General features: G+C 41.2%; 1 pseudogene; it reads left to right on the top strand.

The window, feature by feature from the left end:
- The first annotated feature begins 3,093 nt into the window (after nucleotides 1-3,093).
- On the top strand, nucleotides 3,094-16,044 carry LOC135966381 (heterogeneous nuclear ribonucleoprotein A/B-like; annotated as a pseudogene).
- Nucleotides 16,045-18,508: the final 2,464 nt, after the last annotated feature.

Below are 18,508 nucleotides of genomic sequence, written 5' to 3'. Positions count from 1 at the left end.
ACACGCATCCTCATTTCTTACCCATCCTTTAGGGAGTCACTTAGTTTAACCTCTCTGTGCCTTTGTGAAAAGAGAAGAGATTATAGGATCTAGCCCCTTCCTTTCTCCAAGAACAGAGTAGTGATCATTCTTATAGTATCTGAACTTGATGTAACATTTTATAGCACATTTGGTACATTATGATCATGAGGAATTACACATTTTACTGGAAGTAAAAACTTTTAAAACTATTACTAACCACCATGTGGTTTGCAGAAGCCAGTTAGTTTGTGCCTAAATCTCCTAAACTGAGAGGAAAATATTTTAGGTAATGTGAAAAAAATTCTTCCTGAATCAGTACATTAGAATTAGTCTGTTTGTGCTGACCTGCAACAGGATACCTGAGACCAGATAAATTACAAGCAATAGAAATGTATTTCTCAGCATTCCAGAAGCTGGGAAATCTAAGATCAAGGCACTGGCAGGTTTGGATGTCAGGAGAGAGCTGCACTCTCTGTAGTGGAGGAAGGCTATTCTCACGTGGCAGAAAGCAGAAGGACAAGCCAGCCAAATGCTACATGTAGCCTCTTTTATAAAGGTCTTAATACCATCCTCAAGAGAGAAGCCTTCAAGGCCAAACCATCTCTTAAAGGCCCCACCTCTCTCAATACTACCACACTGGCAAGGCCTGAATCGTGCAAGAAACACATTCAAACCATAGTAAGATAGTTATCAGTAACAACCTTGTGGCTTTGGGAGGACAATTAACAATTTGCGTCTGCATTTCCTAAACTGAAAGACAAGAAGATTGTTTTAGATAATGTCTAAAAGTTCTTCCTGAATCTGTACAATAGGCTTATATTACTCTACCAAAACTTTTCCAGATGTTAAGTGATAGATGGGCAAAATCAAACATGCTAAATATAAAGGAGTGTCAGAATGCTCCAGGTGGGGTAGCCAGACCATCTAAAAGATCTATGAGGAAGTGCATATTGTGGATTCACATGTGTTTTAAGCTGTGTGTTGTTCATCAAATTATTCTAAATTTTTTAAAAACAGGATTTTTTTTTTTTAGATGACAGATTGGAGGCAGTGGTAGCATGACTCTACCACTTGGAAGGATAAAATAGTGAGTAAAAAACTCTCACTGTGGGCCAGGCATGGTGGCTCACACCTTTAACCCCAGCACTTCGGGAGGCCGAGGTGGGTGGATCACCTGAGGTCAGGAGATGGAGACCAGCCTGACCAACATGGCAAAACCTCGTCTCTACTAAAAATATGAAAATTAGCCAAGTGTGGTGGCGGGTGCCTATAATCCCAGCTACTGGGGAGGCAAGAGGTAGGAGAATCACTTGAACCCAGGAGGCAGAGGTTGCACTGAGCCAAGATCGTGCCACTGCACTCCAGGCTGGGCGACAGAGCGAGACTCCATCTAAAAAATAAAAATAAAAATTCTCACTGTGTACATTTTTCCAAGAAGCAATGCAGGAACTGAACAGGAAAACTGAAAGAATCCATAGACTCTTTGAAAAAAGCAGCAGGTTACATCCCACGCCGTCAGTTAGGTGAAAAACTGTAAGCCCCCAGGGTGTGAGAGGTGAAGAGACTGGCTCCAGGATACAAACCCCCACTGGGGAACCTGAAAGTCCATGCCATGGGGGAAGGCCTTAACCCTTCCCAGCACTGGAACCAATTAAAAGAGCAGTGAGGAACATAAAAGTAACAGCAGCAGCAGGAAGAGGCCTGTGTGTATTCCCAGTCTCCAGCATGAACCAAGGGAAGCTATTCCTTATTACACCTCACAGACAACCTCGTGGAACTCAGCCAACTAGCTCAGCCAGGGGATGCACATTGTAAAAACTCCCAACTGAAATTCACAATATAACCTCAAGAGAAGATGAACTCCCTTGGCCAGAACCAGAAAGATGAGTGGGAAATGTGTTGCAGCCACGAGTGCAGGATCTGGGTGCCAGCTGTGTGGGTGAACAGAGTATGGCATGGCCCGAAAGCCAGCAGTTGCTATCACCATGGCAATTTGGTGTGAGCTCTGAGTGCACACTGCCTGGAACTTAGCTCACTGCTGCTAGCAGAGTACTGCAGGAGCCAGATCTGCCTTGTCAACTGTGTGAAATCTGGGTTAGGCTTACTGCTGCCTGCTACTCCCCACTCCCTGTGCAAACACATCTCCAACAGGGACCGCTGCTTGCCATGCACATGGTGACTCAGAGTGCAGACCCACCTAACACAGCCCTCGTCTGGCTTTGCCCCTCCACCCACCGTGGTAGCTTAATACAAAGGACAGAAACCCTGGGGAGGTTTATAGCCCCATCCATCACCTGAGAAGCCAGACTACCTACCCTGGGCAACATAAGGCAAGCACAAATCCCACTGCTACTACCACACCTGGTACTCTCTTGCAAATGCCACCCAGTAGCTGGAAGGCTACCAACACAGTCCATTACAGCATCTGTAGGTGGAATAACACTGCACTCAGGAAGGACAAAACTACTGTATGACCTCAGCTATTACCACTTCCTGCACCACCCTATCTAACCAGGAGGTCCTGAGTCTATCCACATGACCAGTTTATTACTACTTGAACCAGCATTCAAGAAAGACAACGCACTAAAGTTATCTATAATCAAGGAATCTCAGAGTCTATGTCACACCTCTGGCACCCCCATCAGACCTGGTGCTGATACCTGCTGTTGAAAAACTGGAGGACAGGTCATGTCACTGGATCCTTAGCAGACATCTCCCAGCACTAATCTGGAGCCACTGAGTGGCTAGACCCAGAGGAGAAGCAGCACTCATAGCAGTCTGTCTGTCAGGAACTTCTACTCCTACGGAAAGGGAGAGTGCGCCACATCAAGGGAACACCCGGTGTGACCAAAGAATCCAGATGGCAGGTCTTGAGGATTAGATTGTTCCACTGGTGGGAAGTTTCTTTCAATAGAGGCAGAATTGAAGTGCTGGGTTCAGCAGGGAATGTCTACAGCTGTCCCAACAGTCAGACAGCCCTGATGCTTATCAAGGATCTTGGAGAAAGGGACTTCTTACCAACCTCGTCCACCACTGCAGACACAGCTGGGTCTTCTCCCACAAGAGCTCAGCATGGGTGCACCCATAGACGGACTTTCTCGAACACTTCAGGGTGACCGCATCCCCACAGGAGAAGCACCCTCCAGTTTCAGGCTTACACAAGAGGCAGAGTCACAATTGTCTACTTGGAACATTAACATTCCAACAGATGAAAAGAGAGGCCTGTCTGATCTGAATAGCCAGAATGTTGGGACAGGTGTGTGTCTGGGAGATGGATAGCTTCCCTGCTGACCTGACAGGGGAGCCAAGGTGGCTACCACCCTTCCCCTGATAAGACTTCAGTGTGTCTCACTGACAACTCCCCCAGCCCCCTTTGTCAAGGTTGAGACCTCTGCCCACCATTGGGTATTGCATTTACCCACCTTCTTTAGCCACAACTGGTTCCTACCTGGGAACACCTCCACTACTGGCCTGAAGCCTGAACCATCAACCCAGTGAATGAAATACTGGGGAAAAGTTAAAAAGTTTAAAAGTGCATACCACATTGGAATGAGATAAGCTTCCAGAGACAGTAAGTTTGCTCACACACTGAGTACATTACTGCTATGTCTAGCATCTGAGAAAGCCATCATACAAAGTTTCTCTATAACCAAGGAAATCATACAGACTTTGCAACCCTAAAAGCACCAAGAACCAAATTAGGCTATAACAAACAATAAACATTAAAGTCAAACCCTTAAGAAGGAAAATAAGAAATAAAATCACACAGTCAAATCAAAAATAAATTTAAGAATAATTAGAAGAAACAGTCTACCCAAATGAGGAAAACTAATTCTGTTAATATGATAAAATAGGGTTCTATAACACCTCCCAAAAGATCACATTAGCGCTCAAGAAATGAAGCCAAACTAAGACAAAATTTTAGAAATAGCAAATGAAGACTTTAGAATGTTGTATAAGAGCTACTCAAGGAGATACCAGAGAAAGGTGAAAACCAACATAAAGAAATTTAAAAGAAAAAAATTCAGATTACAAAAGAAAAATTTTCTAGAGAGCTAAATATCATAAAAAAGGAACTTCTGGAAATGAAAGATACATTTAGGGAATTACAAAATGCAGTGGAAAGTATTAACAAAAGACTAGAATAAGTAGAAGAAAGAATTTCAGAATTCAAAGATGAGGCTTTCAAATTAAGCCAATCAGACAAAAATGAAGAAAAAATAATCAAATGAACAAAGTCTCCAAGAAATACGGTAGTATGTAAAACAGCCAAATCTAAGAATAATTGGTGTTCCTGAGGGAAGAAGAGAAAAAAAAAGTTTGGAAAACTTATTTGAAGGAATAATTGAGGAAAACTTCCCTGGCCCTGCTGGAGATTTAGATATCCAAATCCAAGAAGCTCAAAGAACTCCTGAGAAACTCATTGCAAAAAGATCACCACCAAGGCATAGTCATTAGGCCATAAAAGTCAACATGTAGAAAAGAAATCTAAGAGCAGTGAGACAAAAGGCATCAGGTCACATATAAAGGAAAACCTATCAGACTAACAGCAGACTTCTCAACAGAAACCTTATAAGCCCAAAGGAATTGGGACCCTGTCTTTAGCTGCCTTAAACAGAACAACTGTCAGCCAACAATGTTGTATCCAGCAAAACTAAATGAAAGAGTGATATAATGAAATGAAAGAAAGATAAACTCATTTTCAGACAAACAAATGCTGAGAGAATTTGTAGTGTTACCAAACCAGCACTACAAGAAATGTGAAAAGGGCCGGGTGTTTTGGCTGATGTCTGTAATCCCAGCACTTTTGGAGTCCGAGGCAGGAGGATCACAAGGTCAGGAGACCAGCCTGGCCAATATGGTGAAACCTCATCTCTACTAAAAACACAAAAATTAGGCCAGGCCTGATGCCTCATACCTGTAATCCCAGCACTTGGGAGGCTGGGGCAGGTGGATCACCTGAGGTCAAGAGTTTGAGACCAGCCTGATCAACATGGCGAAACCCCATCTCTACTAAAAATACAAAAATTAGCTGGGCGTGGTGGCGGGTGCCTGTAATCCCAGCTAGCTGGGAGTCTGAGTCAGAAGGATCACTTGAACCCAGGAGGTGGAGGGTGTGGTAAGCAAAGACCAGGCCATTGCACTCTAGCCTGGGCAACAAGAGGGAAAACTCCATCTCAAAAAAAAAAAAGAAAAAAGAAAATACAAAAATTAGCCAGACCTGGTGGTGGGTGCATATAGTCCCAGCTACTCAGGAGGCTGAGACAGGAGAATGCTTGAACCTGGGAGGTAGAGGTTGCAGTGAGTCAAGATCGCACCACTGCACTCCAGCCTCAGTGACAAAGTGAGACTATGTCTCAAAAAAAAAAAAAAAAAAAGATAAGAAAAGAAAAGAAATGTGAAAAGGAGTGCTAAATCTTGAAACAGAAGCTCAATATGCACCAAAATAGAACCTTTTGAAAGCATAAAACTCACAAGGCCTATCAAACAACAACACAATGAAAAACACAAAGTATGTAGGTAACAATTAATATGATGAGTAGAACAGTATCTCACATCTCAATATTAACATTGAACATAAATGGCCTAAATGCTCCACTTAAAAGAAACTGATTGGCAGAATCAATTTTAAAAATTACAAACCAAATATCTGCTATCTTCAAGAGATTCAACCAACATGTAAGGACTCATATAAATTCAAGGTAAAGGTGTAGAAAATGATATTTCATGCAAATGAAAATGAAAAGTGAGCAGGAGTAGCTAGTCTTATACCAGACATAACAGACTTTAAAGCAACAATAGTTTAAAAAAAAGAAGTCAAAGAAGGTCATTATATAATGATAAAAGGATCAATCCAAACAGAAGATATTACAGTCATAAATTTATATTTACCTAACCCTGGAGCTCCCACGTTCATAAAACAATTACTACCAGAGCTAAGAAAGAGATAGACAGCAAAACAATAACAGTGGAGGACTTCAATATTCCACGTGTAGCAGTGGTTCATTGAGACAGAAAGTCAACAAACCAATAATGGACTTAAACTAAATTTTAGAACAAATGGGCTTTACAGAACATTCTTTGCAAGAAACAAAGCACATACATTCTTCTCATCAGACATGAAACCTTCTCCAAGATAAACCATGTGATGGGATACAAAACAAATCTCAATAAGTTAACAAGTATCTTCTCAGGCCACAGTGGAATAAAACTAGAAATCAATACCAAAAGAAACCCTCAAAACTAAACAAATACATGGAAATTAAATAATCTGCTCATTATTTTCATTTGGGTTGACAATGAAATCAAGATGAAAATTTAAAAATTAATTGAAATGAATGATAGTAGTAACACTAGTTATCAAAACCTATGAGATATAGCAAAAAAAAAAAAAAAAAGGAGTGCTAAGAGAAAAGTTTATAGTGCTAAATATCTACTCGAAACTTCTGAAACAGCACAACTTGACAACCTAATGTCACACCTCAAGGAACTACAGAAATAATAACAAACTAAACCCAAAGCTAGCAGAAGAAAGAAAATGACAAAGATGAGAGCAGATCTAAATGATATTTAGATGAACAAACCAAAAAAATTTTTAAAAAACCCAAAACATCAATGAAACAGAAAGCTGGCCCTTTGAAAAGATAAACAAAATAGATATACCATTAGCTAGATTAAGCAAGACAAAAAGAAGATTCAAGAAAGTTCCATTAGAAGTGAAAGGAACAACTAGTACCAGCCACTGCAAAAACATGCCAAATTATAAGACCATCGATGCTAGGAAGAAACTGCATTAACTAACAGGCAAAAGAGCAAGCTAACATCATAATGACAGGATCAAATTCACACATAACAATATTAACCCTCAATGTAAATGGACCAAATGCCCCAGTTAAAACACATAGACTGGTAAATTGGATAGAGTCAAGACCCATCAGTGTGCTGTATTCAGGAGACCCATCTCACATGCAGAGAGATGCCTCAAAATAAAGGGATGGAGGAAGATCTACCAAGCAAATGGAAAGCAAAAAAAAAAAAAAAAAAAAAAAAAAAAGCAGGGATTGCAATCCTAGTCTCTGATAAAACAGACTTTAAACCAACAAAGATCAAAACAGACAGAGAAGGCCATTACATAATGGTAAAGGGATCAATTCATCAGGAAGAGCCAACTATCCTAAATATATATGCACCCCATACAGGATCACCCAGATTCATAAAGCAAGTCCTTAGAGACTTACAAAGAGACTTAGATTCCCACACAATAATAATGGGAGACTTTAACACCCCACTGTCAATATTAGACCAATCAATGAGACAGAAGGTTAACAAGAATATCCAGTACTTGAACTCAGCTCTGCACCAAGCGGACCTAATAGACATCTACAGAACTCTCCACCCCAAATCAACAGAATATACATTCTTCTCAGCACCACATCGCACTAATTCCAAAATTGACCACATAGTTGGAAGTAAAGCACTCCTCAGCAAATGTAAAAGAACAGACATCACAATAAACTGTCTCTCAGACCACAGTGCAATTAAATCAGAACTCAGGAAACTCACTCAAAACCGCACAACTACATGGAAACTGAACAACCATCTCCTGAATGACTACTGGGTACATAACGAAATGAAGGCAGAAATAAAGATGTTCTTTGAAACCAATGAGAGCAAAGACACAATGTACCAGAATGTCTGGGACACATTTAAAGCAGTGTGTAGAGGGAAATTTATAGCACTAAATGCCCACAAGAGAAAGCAGGAAAGATCTAAAATTGACACCCTAAGATCACAATTAAAAGAACTAGAGAAGCAAGAGCAAACAAATTCAAAAGCTAGCAGAAGGCAAGAAATAACTAAGATCAGAGCATAACTGAAGGAGATAGAGACAAAACAAAAACAAAAACAAAAACCCTTCAAAAAATCAATGAATCCAGGAGCTGGGTTTTTGAAAAGATTAACAAAATTGATAGACCGCTAGCAAGACTAATAAAGAAGAGAGAAGAATCAAATAGATGCAATAAAAAAATGATAAAGGGGATATCACCATCAATCCCACAGAAATACAAACTACTATCAGAGAATACTATAAACATCTCTACGCAAATAAACTAGAAAATCTAGAAGAAATAGATAAATTCCTGGACACATACACCCTCCAAAGACTAAACCAGGAATAAATTGAATCTCTGAATAGACCAATAACAGGCTCTGAAATTGAGGCAATAATAGCCCACCAACCAAAAAAGTCCAGGACCAGACAGATTCACAGCCAAATTCTACCAGAGGTGCAAAGAGAAGCTGGTACCACTCCTTCTGAAACTATACCAATCAATAGAAAAAGTGGGAATCCTCCCTAACTCATTTTATGAGGTCAGCATCATCCCGATACCAAAGCCTGGCAGAGACTCAACAAAAAAAGAGAATTTTAGAACAATATCCCTGATAAACATCAATGCGAAAATCCTCAATAAAATACTGTCAAACTGAATCCAGCAGCACATCAAAAAACTTATCCAACACGATCAAGTGGGCTTCATCCCTGGGATGCAAGGCTGGTTCAAAACATGCAGATCAATAAACATAATCCATCACATAAACAGAACCAGCGACCAAAACCACATGATGATCTCAACAGATGCACAAAAGGCCTTTGACAATATTCAACAGCCCTTCATGCTAAAAACTGTCAATAAACTAGGTATTGATGGAACGTATCTCAAAATAATATGAGCTATTTATGACAAGGATGCCTTCTCTCACCACTCCTATTCAACATAGTGTTGCAAGTTTTGGCCAGGCAATCAGGCAAGAGAAAGAAATAAAGGGTATTCAATTAGGAAAAGAGGAAGTCAAATTGTCCCGCTTTGCAGATGACATGATTGCATATTTAGAAAACCCCATTGTCTCGGCCCCAAATCTCCTTAAGCTGATAAGCAACTTCAGCAAGTCTCAGGAAACAAAATTAACGTTCAAAAATCACAAGCATTCCCATACACCAATAACAGACAAACAGAGAACCAAATCATGAGTGAACTCCCATTCACAATTGCTACAAAGAGAATAAAATACCTAGGAATACAACTTACAAGGGATGTGAGGACCTCTTCAAGGAAAACTACAAACCACTGCTCAACGAAATAAAAGAGGACACAAGCAAACGGAAGAACATGCCGTGTCCATGGATAGGAAGAATCAAAATCATGAAAATGGCCATGCTGCCCAAGGCAATTTATAGATTCAATGCCATCCCCATTAAGCTACCAATGACTTTCTCCACAGAATTGAAAAAACTGCTTTAAAGTTCATACAGAACCAAAAATGAGCCCGCATTGCCAAGACAATCCTAAGCAAAAAGAACAAAGCTGGAGGCATCATGCTACCTGACTTCAAACTATACTACAAGGCTACAGCAACCAAAATAGCATGGTACTGGTACCAAAACAGAGATATAGACCAACAGAACAGAACAGAGGCCTCAGAAATAATACCACACATCTACAACCATTTGATCTTTGACAAACCTGACAAAAACAAGAAATGGGGAAAGGATTCCATATTTAATAAATGATGTTGGGAAAACTGGCTAGTCATACGTAGAAAGCTGAAACTGGATCCCTTCCTTACACCTCATACAAAAATTAATTCAAGATGGATTAAAGACTTAAATGTTAGCCCTAAAATCATAAAAACCCTAGAAGAAAACTAGGCAATACCATTCAGGACATAGGCCTGGGTAAGGACTTCATGACTAAAACACCAAAAGCAATAGCAACAAAAGCCAAAATAGACAAATGGGATAATTAAAGAGTTTTTACACAGCAAAAGAAACTACCATCACAGTGAGAAGTCAACCTACAGAATGGGAGAAAATTTTCACAATCTACCCATCTCATAAAGGGCTAATATCCAGAATCTACAAAGAACTTAAATTTACAAGAAAAAAAAAACAAACAACCCCATCAAATAGTGGACAAAGGATATGAACAGACACTTCTCAAAAGAAGACATTTATGCAGCCAACAGACACATGAAAAAATGCTCATCATCACTGGTCATCAGAGAAATGCAAATCAAAACCACAATGAGATACCATCTCACACCAGTTAGAATGGAAATCATTAAAAAGTCAGGAAACAACAGATGCTGGAGAGAATATGGAGAAATAGGAACGCTTTTACACTGTTGGTGGGAATGTAAACTAGTTCAGCCATTGTGCAAGACAGTGTGGCGATTCCTCAAGGATCTAGAGCTAGAAATACCATTTGACCCAGCGATTTCATTACTAGGTATATACCCAAAGGATGATAAATCATGCTGCTATAAAGACACATGCACACATATGTTTATTGCAGCACTATTCACAATAGCAAAGACTTGGAACCATTCCAAATGTCCATCAATGATAAACTGGATTAAGAAAATGTGGCACATATACACCATGGAATACTAGGCAGCCATAAGAAAGGATGAGTTCATGTCCTTTGCAGGGACATGGATTCAGCTGGAAACTATCATTCTGAGCAAACTATCATAAGGACAGAAAACCAAACACCACATGTTCTCACTCGTAGGTGGGAATTTAACAATGAGAACGCTTGGACACAGAGTGGGGAACATCACACACTGGGGCCTGTCATGGGGTGGGGGGCGGGAGGATTGGGAGAAATACCTAATGTAAATGATGGGTTGATGGATACAGTGGGCCAGCATGGCACACGTATATCTGTGTAATGAGCCTGCATGTTGTACACATGTACCCTAGAACTTAAAGTATAATAATAAAAAAAAGAGAGAATAATATGATCTATGGAAATAATGTTAACTGTTTTTTCTAGTTTTGTGTCTTTTGCAAATTTGACATTGTTGATATAGAAATATAGCTTCCCAAGCTGTTTATAAGGCAACCGTCATACATTTGTATCTGTCAAATTCTGAATTTCTAGGTTTTTGTTTGGTTTGGGTTTGATTGCTTTTTGAAGCAGTCAATATGTTATATAGTAACAAATAAAATATAAATAGTTTATCCTCCGGGGAAAAAAAAGAAATGAGAATGGAAACATTACAATAGATACCACAGAAATACACAAAATCATTTGAGACTACTATGAACACCTCTAAGTACACAAACTAGAAAACCTAGAGGAAATGGATAAATTCATAGAAAATACAACCCTCCTAGATTAAATCAAGAAGAAATAGAAACCCTAAACAGACCAATAAAAAGCAGCAAAACTGAATCTGTAATAAATAAAAAAAAAAAAGCCAACCAAAAAAAGCCTAGGACCAGATGAATTTACAGCTGAATTCTATCACTCATTCAAAGAATTGATGCTAATCCTACTGAAACTATTCAAAAACTGAAAAACAGGGAATCCTCCCTAAATGATTCTATGAAGCCAATATCACCCTGATACCCAAACCAGGAAAGAATATAATTTTTAAAAGACCAGTACTACAGACCAATATCCCTGATGAATATAGACATAAAAATCCTTAACAAAATACTAGTTAACTGAATCCAACAGCCAATCAAAAAGATAGTACAATGCTGGGCGCAGTGGCTCATGCCTGTAATCCCAGCACTTTGGGAGGCCGAGGCAGGCGGATCACTTGAGGTCAGGAGTTGGAGACCAGCCTAGTCTACATGGCAAAACCCCATCTCTACTAAAAATACAGTAATTAGCCAGGTGTGGTGGCACGTGCCTGTCATCCCAGCTACTCCGGAGGCTGAGGCAGGAGAATCGCTTGAACCCGGGAGGTGGAGGTTGTGGTGAGCTGAGATCATGTCACTGCACTCCAGCCTGGGTGACAGAATGAGACTCTGTCTCAAAAAGAAAAAAAAAAAAAGAAATATATAAAAAGATAATACATCATGATCAAGTGTGTTTCATCCCGGGGATGCAGGGATGGTTTAACATAAGCAAGCCAATAAATGTGAAACATCACATAATTAGAATTAAAAACAAAAACCGTACGATCATCTCAAAAGATGCAGAAAAAGCATTCAATAAAATCCTGCATTCCTTTATGATAAAAACCCTTAACAAACTAAGCATAGAAAAGGCTTAACCTCAAAATAATAAAAGCCACATAGGACAAAGCCACAGCCAACATCATACCGAAGGGGAAAAGCTGAAAGCATTCCTCTTGAGAACTATAACAAGACAAGGATACGCACTTTCATTATTTCTATTCAACATGGTACTAGAAGTCCTAGCCAGAGCAATCAGGCTAGAGAAAGAAATAAAAGGCCTCCAAATTGATAATGAGGACGTCAAACTATCACTGTTTGCCACCAATATGACTGTACACCTAGAAAACTCTGAAGACCCCTCTGAAAGACTCCTAGACTTGATAAACAAATTCAGTACTCTTAGATTACAAAATCAATGTACACAATTCAGTAGCACTGCTATACACTAATAACAACCAAGCTGACAGTCAAATCAATAACTCAACCCTTTTACAACCGCTGCAAAAATAAATACCTAGGAATATACTTAACCAAGGAGGTGAAAGAGCTCCACAAGGAGAACTACAAAACACTGCTGAAAGAAATCATAGATGACACAAACAAATTGAAACACATCCAATGCTCATGGATTGGAATAAACAATATTGTGAAAATGACCATGCTGCCCAAAGTGATCCACAGATTCAATACAATTTCTATCAAAATACCATCATCATTTTTTCACAGAACTAGAAAAAACAATCCTAAAATTCATATGGAACCAAAAAAGAGCTTGGATAGAAAACACAATCCTAAGCACGAAGAACAAATCTCGAGGCATCACATAATTAGACTTAAAATTTTACTCTAAGTCTATAGTTACCAAAACAGCATGGTACTGCTATAAAAGTAGACACATGAACCAGTGGAATAGAAAAAAGAGAACTCAGAAGTAAAGCCTAATTAATGTCCAGGCAACGTGCCTCACACTTGTAATCCCAACACTTTGAGAGGCCCAGGCGGGCGGACCACTTGAAGACAGGAGTTCGAGACCAGCAGAGCCAAGATGGTGAAACGCCTTCTCTACTAAGAATACAAAAATTAGCTGCATGTGGTGGCCAACACCGGTAATCTTAGCTACTCGGGAGGCTGAGGCAGAAGAATCACCTGAACCTGGGAGGCAGAGGCAGCAGTGAGCTGAGATTACGTGTCACTGCGCTCCAGCCTGGGCAACACAGCGAGACCCCATCTCAAAAAACAAAAACAGAAAACAAAAAAGAGGCGGCGGCAAGGCGCCAGCGGGAACTGGTTTGTGGGTAAATGGGTTCTCTGCGGAGGCAGCTGGGAAGGAGGGGTTGCAGTTGAAGCGGCTCAGTCAGCTGACGAGGCCAGACCTCAGCAGTCCGAGCTGGAGCACAGCAGAGCCCAAGGCGCTTTCCCCGGAGGGTGGGGACAAGTGGGTGAGTAGCCGCCACGACTCGGCCTATCATGTCCTCAGAGACGACTGGAGCCACCGAGAACCGAGGCCTCCCCGAAGGCGAGTCGTCGGTGCCGCCGCAGCGCCCTCGAGCGGGAATCAAAATCAAAACTCGCCGAGGACCACGCCTATAGTCCCAGCTACTCGGGAGGCTGAGGCAGGAGAATGGCGGGAACCCGGGAGGCGGAGCTTGCAGTGAGCCGAGCTCTTGCCACTGCACTCCAGCCTGGGCGACAGAACGAGACTCCGTCTCAAAAAATAAAAAAATAAAATAATAAAAAATTATATCACTGAGGACGAACAGATCAACGCCAGCAAAAACGAGGAGGATGCAGGAAAAATACTCATTGGTGGCCTGAGCTGGGATACCAGCAAAAAAGATTTAAAAGACCATTTTACTAAATTTGGAGAGGTCATTGACTGTACAAAAACAATGGATCCCAACATTGGATGGGCAAGAGGGTTTGGGTTTATCCTGTTCAAAGATGCAACCAATGTGCAGAAGGTCCTAGACCAGGAGTACAGGCTGGATGGCCGTGTCATTGACCCTGAAAAGGCCATGGCTATGAATGAGAGGTGACAACGTGCCAGCAGCCCTCGCTCGCTCTCGGCACCTCCTCGGCCTTGGCGTCCGCTCTGGCCGCACTTGAGGAGCCCTTCAGCCTGCCGCTGCACTGTGGGGGCCCCTCTTGGGCGCTGGCCAAGGCAGGAGCCAGGTCCTTCTGCTCGCCAGGAGGTGTGGAGGGAGAGGCGCGGGCGGGAACCGGGGCCGCCCGCGGCAGTCGCGGGCAGGCGCGGGTTCTCTGGTGGGCGTGGGCTCTGCGGCCCCGCATTCGGCGAGGCAGGTAGGCGCCTGCTGGGCTTGATCAGGGTCGAGATCCCTCTGGGCTGCGGGGTGCCACGGAGTCCCATGGCGACTGCCAGTGAGAGGTGAAGCCCGCTGGGCTTCTGGGAGGGTGGGGACTTGGAGAACTTTTCTGTCTAGCGAAAGGTTTGTAAATGCACCAATCAGTCCTCTATGTCTAGGTAATCAAGTGGGGACTTGGAGAACTTTTGTGTCCAGCTAAAGGATTGTAAACACACCAATCAGCACTCTGTGTCTAGCTAAAGGTTTGTAAACACACCAATCAGCCCTTTGTGTCTAGCTAATCTAGTGGGGACTTGGAGAACTTTTGGGTCTAGCTAAAGGACTGTAAACGCACCAATCAGCACCCTGTCAAAACAGACCAATCAGCTCTCTGTAAAACAGTCCAATCAGCTCTCTGTAAAATGAACCAATCAGCAGGATGTGGGTGGGGCCAGATAAGGGAATAAAAGCAGGGCACCAGTGGCTGCAGTTGCAACCCGCTAGAGTGCCTTTCCGAGGGGGTGGGGACTTTGATTTTTTGTTCTTTGTAGTAAATCTTGCTGTTGGTCGCCCTTTGGGTTGGCAGTCTTTGTGAGCTGTAACACTCCCTGTGAAGGTCTGTAGCTTTACTCCTGAAGCCAGCGAGACCCGGAACCCACCAGGAGGGACAAACAGTTCCGGACGCGCCAACTTTATGAACTGTAACCCTCACTGCAAAAGGTCTGCAGCTTCACTCTTGAAGCCAGTGAGACTACGAGCCCCACCGGCAGGAACGAACAACCCCAGATACATTTAAACATCCGAAGAAACGAACAACTCCGGACGTGCCACCTTTATGAATTGTAGTCCTCACTGCCAAGGTCTGCAGCTTCACTTCTGAGGGCAGCGAGACCATGATCCCACGGGGAAGAATTAACAACTCCAGACGCGCCACCTTTAATGAGCTGTAACACTCACCGCGAAGGTCTACAGCTTTACTCCTGAAGCCAGCGAGACTACGAACCCACCTGCGGGAACAAACAACTCCAGACACATCTGAAGGAATGAACAACTGCAGACGCGCCACCTTTCTGAACTGTAACGCTCAGGGGTAAGGTCTGCAGTTTCACTTCTGAGGCCAGCGAGACCACGAACCCTCCGGAAGGCATGAACAACTCCAGACGTGCCGCCTTTAAGAGCTGTAACATTCACCGGGAAGGTCTGCAGCTTCACTCCTGAAATGAGGAAGACCACGGACCTACCAGAAGGAAGAAACTCCAGACACACCATGTTTAAGAACTGTAACACTCACCAGGAGGGTCTGCAGCTTCATTCTTAAAGTCAGTGAGACCAAGAACCCACCAATTCCGGAAACGTGACTTCATGGAGGGTCTGAATCCTGAAGCCACTGAGGAAAAGATCAGGGAGTACTTTGGCGAGTTTGAGGAGACTGAGGCCATTAAAATTCATTGGATCCAAAGTTTAACAAAAGACAAGGTTTTGTGTTTATTACCTTAAAAAAAAAAAAAAATCTGTGAAGAAGATTCTGGAGAAAAACTTCCATAGTATCACTGGAAGCAAGTGTAAGATCAAGGTGGCCCAGCCCAAAGAAATTTACTGGCAGCAACGGTATGGTTCTCGGGGCTGTGGAAACCACAACTGAGGTAACAAGGCAGCGGAGGTGGTGGTGGTGGTGGTGGTGGTGGTGGTGGTGGTGGTGGTGGTGGTGGTCAGGGTAGTACAAACTACAGCAACAGGCAGTGACATGGTGGCCCTCAGAATACCTGCAAGCCATACTGAGACAGCAGCAGGAGAGACCAACCAATCACACACATGCTGTGTTTGGATATGGAGTGAACACAATTATGTACCAAATTTAACTTGACAGACTTTCTAGGCTTGTCCCACGTGCATATTATTTAAAATTTCCCACACGGAAATCACTCTCTTGTTTACTATTTCCAGAGCTCTAGTTATTTAGGCAGCTGTGTGGTGTCTGAGAGGCCGGAGGGGCATTACTGGCTGATTTTTAGTACCAGGTCCTCCAGAACAAAATGGCAGTCTTTGCTTCCTGTTGCCGCATGCTGCAGCCTGGACCTGTGGGCCCTGGTTGTACAGAGTATATTGTATCTCAGGAAACCAGTGTCACCTTTTAATTTTATATTATTTATGTCATACACTTCCAGTAATGGAAGGGTTAATTTTACTGTACTTTTTAGTACCTTTGGGGAATCTAACGTAACATATTTTACACGTGTCCTGATTTTGCCACAACCTGGGTATTGAAGCTATCCAAGCATTTAAAATAAAACATTAACCCCCCGCCATAAAAAAGCCAAATACAACTGATCAGATTAACATCCAACTGATCTTTGTTGAAGCATGCAAAAACATAAACCTATTTAATAAATGATGCTGAAAAGACTGGCAAGCCACATGTAGAAGAATGAAACTGGATCCCAATCTCTCGCCTTACACAAAAATCAACTCTAGATGGGTCAAAGACTTTAAGAACTGAAACCATAAAAATCACAGAATATTACATTAGAAGAACTCTTCTGGACATTAGCCTATGCAAAGAATTTATAACTAATACTCCAAAAGCAAATGCAACAAAAATGAAAAATAAATGGGACTTCATGAAACTAAAAAGCTTCTGCACAGCAAAATAAATAATCAGAGTAGACAACCCCCAGAATGAGACAAAATATTTGCAAACTATGCATCCAACAAAGGACTAATATCCAGAATCTACTAGGAACTCAAATCAGTAAGAAAAAAAAAAATCCCATCAAAATGTGAGCAAGGGACATATGTAGACATTTCTCAAAAGAAGATATACAAACATGAAACAATGCTCAACATTACTAATTATCAGGGAAGTGCAAATTAAAACTACAGTGAGATACCATCTTACTCCTACAATAATGGCTGTTATTAAAAAGTCAAAAAAAAACGATAGATGTTGGCATGGATATGGTGAAAAGCAAATGCTTATACACTGCTGGTGGGAATGTAAATTAGTACAACCTCCATGGAAAACAGTACGAAGATTCCTTAAAGAACTAAAAGTAGATGCACCATTCAATCCAGCAATCCTGCTACTGGGTATCTACCCCAAAATAAGTTGTTGTATATGAAAAAGACACTTGCACATGTATGATTATAGTAACAGAATTCACAATTGCAAAGATATGGGACCAACCTAAGTGCCCATTAACCAATGAGTGGATAAAGAAAATGTGGTATATATACACCATGGAATACCACTCAGCCATAAAAAGTAATGAAATAATGTCTTTTGCAGTACCTTGGTTAGAGCTGGAGGCCATTATTTTAAGTAAGTCAGGAGTGGAAAACCGAAAACTGTATGTTCTGACTTACAAGTGGAAGCTAAGCTATAAGTAGACAAATCCATACAGAGTGATGTAATGACTCAGAAGCAGGAGGTGAAAAGGAGGGAAGGGGAGGGATTAAAAAAACTACATATTGGGTACAATGTACACTACTCAGGTGACTGACAGGTGCATTACAAACAGAATTCACAACTATATAATTCATCCATGTAACCAAAAACCTCTTGTACCCCAAAAGCTATTGAAATAATACATAAATAAAAATAAAAATACCTTCCTGTTGCACAGTGCCTTGTAAGAAGTAGGAAATCAAAAATTGTTTGTTTGCATTGGGTTGGATATCAGAGAGCCATATAAAAGAGAAGGTAGTCAAAATTGCGAAGATGAAGTTATGTAAAGCCCATATGTGAATAAAACAGAGATAGAGGATTAAAAATTACAACAGCTGGGATCAGAAAGAAAGGCACTTAGGAGGTGCCTGTAATTATGATTCTCATAAAATAGCAATTAGAACTATTTACCAAGCTTCGGTTATTCAAGTATATTACTAATAATTTTTGATAATCAACCTATAGTAACATTTATACTACTTTTCCTTAAAAGTTTTTTTTCAAAAATAAGAATATTTTTGACTATCAACTGTATGGCAAGTACTATTCTCAGACTCTTGGATACATCCATGTACAGCAAAGCTGTCAACCCTTTTAGAGACTATATTCTATGGGGAAAAACAGATGATACATAAGAAAGATAAGAAGTATCAGTCTGGTGTAAAAGTAATTGCGGTTCTTGCCATTACTTTCAATGGCAAAAACCACAATTTTGCACCAACCTAATAAGTAAATAGTACAGTATATTAGACTATAATAAAT

This window comes from Macaca fascicularis, chromosome 11, assembly GCF_037993035.2.
Source record: "Macaca fascicularis isolate 582-1 chromosome 11, T2T-MFA8v1.1".
NCBI lineage: Eukaryota > Metazoa > Chordata > Mammalia > Primates > Cercopithecidae > Macaca > Macaca fascicularis.
This window is presented reverse-complemented; position numbering and strand designations above follow the sequence as displayed.